Raw genomic sequence first — 5,000 nt, 5'->3', positions numbered from 1 at the left:
GTATGTGTCTCAGGTGTCGTCGTCAATTTTGGACTTGATCTTCCAGGTGAGAGAGACAGAGAGAGAGAGAGAGAGAGAGAGAGAGAGAGAGAGAGAGAGAGAGAGAGAGAGAGAGAGAGAGAGAGAAAGTTGGTGTTATATTTTTGTTGCTTCTTCTTCTTCTTCTTCTTCTTCTTCTTCTTCTTCTTCTTCTTCTTCTTCTTCTTCTTCTTCTTCTTCTTCTTCTTCTTCTTCTTCTTCTTCTTCTTCTTCTTCTTCTTCTTCTTCTTCTTCTTGTTCTTTTCATTCTTCCTCTTCTTGTTCTTCACCACCACTATCATTTTCACACTCCTCCTCCTCCTCCTCCTCCTCTCACCAGCAGCCCTTTTGACAGATACAAGACGAGAACACAAGCAAGAGGAAGGAGGAGGAGGAAGAGGAGAGGAAGAGATCGGACAGCCTTCACCAGCAGCTGACAGAGACCCAACACAAGCTGGCAGACACTCAACACAAGCTGGCAGACACACACAGACTGGCTGATGTTTATAAAGGCCAATTGGAAGATGCTCACAGGGAGATTGAAATCGTATATATGGACCAATTGCATAGACAAGAACAAAGCCTACAGGTAAATATGTTATTATTATTATTATTATTATTATTATTATGTGGTTTTAATACTATTACTGTGTGTGTTTGTGTGTGTGTGTGTGTCTGAAGCATCTCTGTCTTCCAGCAAGCAGCAACGGAAGCAGAGGAGGCAAGACAGAAGATGGAGGAGGAGAGGAAGAAGGAGGTGGAGGAGGTGGAGGAAAGGTGGAGAGAGAAGATGAAGCAAGCTACTCTAGAACATGAACTGGAGATGGAAGAATTAAGACAGCAGTTAGGAACAGTGAAGGAGGTAAGGCTCTCTCTCTCTCTCTCTCTCATTTTGATTGCTATTGTTGTTGTTCATTTCTCTTTTGCTCACCACTGCTATACACCTCCTCCTCCTCCTCCTCCTCCTCCTCCTCTTCCCATAGACACTGGTGGCCGGCCTAGAGGGAAGAGTGGAGGAGAAAGTAAGGGAGCAACTTCAGCAAGAAAAAGAAAGAATTGTAAAGATTTTGGAAACAAGTTTTGTAGAGAGGGAAAGAAATGCACTGGAAATTTTGAAGGCAGAGCTGCTGGAAAGGTCTGTGTATGTGTGTGTGTGTGTGTGTGTGTGTGTGTGTGTGTGTGTGTGTGTGTGTGTGTGTGTGATTTAATGGTACAATATAATTCTTTTGTCATTTTTTTTATTTCTCTCTCTCTCTCTCTCTCTCTCTCTCTCTCTCTCTCTCTCTCTCTCTCTCTCTCTCTCTCTCTCTCTCTCTCTCTCTCTCTCTCTCTCTCTCTCTCTCTCTCGTAGGTTGAGGCAGGAGAAGGAGGAAGCAGTGGAAGAAGAAGGGAACAAGATCAGAGCTGAGTGGAAGAAAGATTTGCATAGGAAAGAAGAAAAGAAGAGAGAAAGACAAGAATTTCTGGAGAATGAGAGGAGACACTGGGAGAAGGAGAAGGAAGAGGAAGTGCAGAGGAAACTTGCTCTTGTGGTAAGGAAAAGTTTTTGAGTCAGGAAAACTTTTGAGTCGGGAAAATTTTGAGTCGGGAAAATTTTGAGTCGGGAATTATTCAAGTTTTGTTTGGTTGTGTGTGCATCACCATTTGCAGTTGTGTGACAGCCCAAGTGTCCACTCCCAGCACTTCCACAGCAACACGAGGGCAGTGCAACAAGCCAGGAGGTCTACATGTGGCAGGCCCTGTACATAACACACCTGCCTGCTTCCACCTGCTTCCACCTGCTTCCACCTGTCATTCCCATCCATACACCTGTCCAGTCATCCTTCAGAGCTCCCTGACGACTCAACACTCACATCCTTGTTACTTAGTTCACCCACCACCTTATTTAAAGCCATTTCATTCCCATCTCTCATAAATAATAACTTTATCAACCTTGAACGTATCACTTCTTGTCCTGCCCTTAATACTGTTGATGATTCTGCTAATGTCACCCTTGTCATGTCCCCTGTGCCACTTGAAGACCCCCACCAGACCCCCTCTTAGTCACCCTTGTCATGTCCCCTGTGCCACTTGAAGACCCCCACCAGACCCCCTCTTAGTCACCCTTGTCATGTCCCCTGTGCCACTTGAAGACCCCCACCAGACCCCCTCTTAGTCACCCTTGTCATGTCCCCTGTGCCACTTGAAGACCCCCACCAGACCCCCTCTTAGTCACAATTGTCATGTCCCCTGTGCCACTTGAAGACCCCCACCAGACCCCCTCTTAGTCACCCTTGTCATGTCCCCTGTGCCACTTGAAGACCCCCACCAGACCCCCTCCTAGTCACCCTTGTCATGTCCCCTGTGCCACTTGAAGACCCCCACCAGACCCCTCTTAGTCACCCTTGTCATGTCCCCTGTACCAAAACACTAACTACTACTACTACTACTACTACTACAACTACTACTACTACTACTTCAGGTGGAGGAAGGCCGAAGGGAACTGGAGGAGGAGAGAAAGAGACACAGGCTGGAGGTTGAAAACATAAGGTCTAGATTTAGAATGATGACAACGACCACAGCCACCACCAGCACCTCCCCCACTAGCCTGCCTTTCTCTTCAAGTCCCAGCGAGGAGCACTTCCGCCCTCCTCCCACCCTCCTCTCTCAACAGATGGGAGGTGAGAGGGAGAGAAAGAGACAAAGAGAGAAAGAGGGAGAGGACACCCACAATTCACACTGGAAATGTTCTGTCTTACTCTAATGCCTCTCTTTAATTGCTCAGGGCCTGGACAGACTGAGAGAGGAACTGATGAAAGAGAGAGAGATAGAGATTGAAGAGAGAATTGCAAGTGTAAGAGAGGAAGAAAGGAGGAAATTAGATGACGAAAAACAGGTAAGACAGACAGAGAGAGGGAGAGAGAGAATGTAATGATTAAAAACAATGATTGGATGGTAATTGGTGCAAGAAAAGAACGACGTTTGTTGTGAAGGACAGGCAGGAGACGGGGGGAAAAGAAACACACAGAGGAATGAAGAAAAACATGAACAAAACACAAGACAACAACAAATTCAACACCAGAACGACACAATACACAGACAGAAATACAAACCCAAGCTATCTACACATGAAAAACACATTTACCACTACCTGAAAACATAACACATTACACACTTACACATCTGAAAATTCCCAAAAACTGTGTCCCTCCTCTCTACCTGGCTGTTGCTCACACTCTGCACCATCAACACTTGATTTGAATTAGTGTGATGTGAGTAAACCCACAGAAACTTTCAATCAAGTCATTACAGACACTGCCACACACACACCCAGACACTGCCACACACACCCAGAAACTGCCACACACACCCAGACACTGCCACACACACCCAGACACTGCCACACACACCCAGACACTGCCACACACACCCAGACACTGCCACACACACCCAGACACTGCCACACACACCCAGACACTGCCACACACACCCAGACACTGCCACACACACTCAGACATTGCCACACACAGCCACACACTGCCAAACACACCCAGACACTGCCACACACACCCAAACACTGCCACACACACCCAAACTTCAACCAGATGGCACCACTGCTATAACATCTATTTCTAAAGCTGAACTCTTTGCTCAAACCTTTGCTAAAAAACTCTACCTTGGATGATTCTGGGCTTGTTTCCTCCCTCTCCTCCACCTTCTGACTACTTCATGCCACGTATTAAAATTCTTTCGCAATGATGTTTTCCATGCCCTCGCACTGGCCTAAACCCTTGGAAGGCTTATGGACCTGATGGGGTCCCTCCTATTGTTCTCCGAAACTGTGCCTCCATGCTTGCACCTTGCTAGTCAAACTCTTTCAGCTCTGTCTGTCAACATCTACCTTTCCTTCTTGCTGGAAGTTTGCCTACATTCAACCTGTTTTCTAAAAAGGGTGACCGCTCTAATCCCTCAAACTACCGTCCTATTGCTTTAATTTCCTGCCTATCTAAAGTTTTTGAATCCATCCTCAACAGGAAGATTCTTAAACATCTATCACTTCACAACCTTCTATCTGATCGCCAGTATGGGTTCCGTCTAAGGCCACTCTACTGGTGATCTTCTGGCTTTCCTTACTGAGTCTTGGTCATCCTCTTTTAGAGAATTTGGTGGAAACTTTTGCTGTTGCCTTGGACATATCAAAAGCCTTTGATAGAGTCTGGCACAAAGCTTTGATTTCAAAACTACCCTCCTACGGTTTCTATCCTCTCTGTAACTTCATCTCAAATTTCCTTTCTGACCGTTCTATTGCTGCTGTGGTAGACGGTCACTGTTCTTTCTCCTAAATCTATTAACAGTGGTGTTCCTCAGGGTTCTGTCCTGTCACCCACTCTCTTCTTATTATTCATTAATGATCTTCTAAACCCAAACTTCTTGTCCTATCCACTCCTATGCTGATGATACCACCCTGCAATCTTTTCCACGTCTTTTCATAGACGTCCAACCCTTTAGGAGGTAAACACATCACGCAGGGAAGCCACAGAACGCCTGACTTCTGATCTTTCTAAAATTTCTGATAGGGGCAGAGCAAACTTGGTATTGTTCAATGCCCTCAAAAACTCAATTCCTCCATCTATCAACTCGACACAATCTTCCAGACAACTATCCCCTCTTCTTCAAATGACACTCAACTGTCTCCCTCTTCTACACTGAACATCCTCGGTCTGTCCTTTACTTATAATCTGAACTGGAAACTTCACATCCTCTCATCTCTAGCTAAAACAGCTTCCTATGAAGTTAGGTGTTCTGAGACGTTTCCGCCAGGTTTTCTCACCCCCCCAGCTGCTAACTCTGTACAAGGGCCTTATCCGTCCATGTATGGAGTATGCTTCACATGTCCTGGGGGGATTCCACTCATACTGCTCTTCTAGACAGGGTGGAGTCAAAAGCTTTTCGTCTCATCAACTCCTCTCCTCAAACTGACTGTCTTCAGCCCCTCTCTCACC

The 5,000-nt window shown here is 46.0% G+C and overlaps 1 protein-coding gene across 2 annotated transcripts in view; it reads left to right on the top strand.

Annotated features, from left to right (window-relative positions):
* The window catches only part of LOC135095196 (RB1-inducible coiled-coil protein 1-like), a 20,749-nt gene extending 19,294 nt beyond the window's left edge, over positions 1 to 1,455 (top strand). For both annotated transcript variants that reach the window (XM_063995984.1, XM_063995983.1), the window contains 5 exons: positions 1 to 46; positions 374 to 607; positions 716 to 880; positions 1,002 to 1,153; positions 1,370 to 1,455. The exon at positions 1 to 46 is cut by the window's left edge and continues 29 nt beyond it. The gene's annotated coding sequence lies outside the window, so the exon portion shown is untranslated. The remainder of the gene's footprint in view (positions 47 to 373; positions 608 to 715; positions 881 to 1,001; positions 1,154 to 1,369) is intronic.
* Positions 1,456 to 5,000: the final 3,545 nt, after the last annotated feature.

This window comes from Scylla paramamosain, chromosome 48 (assembly GCF_035594125.1).
Source record: "Scylla paramamosain isolate STU-SP2022 chromosome 48, ASM3559412v1, whole genome shotgun sequence".
NCBI lineage: Eukaryota > Metazoa > Arthropoda > Malacostraca > Decapoda > Portunidae > Scylla > Scylla paramamosain.
This window is presented reverse-complemented; position numbering and strand designations above follow the sequence as displayed.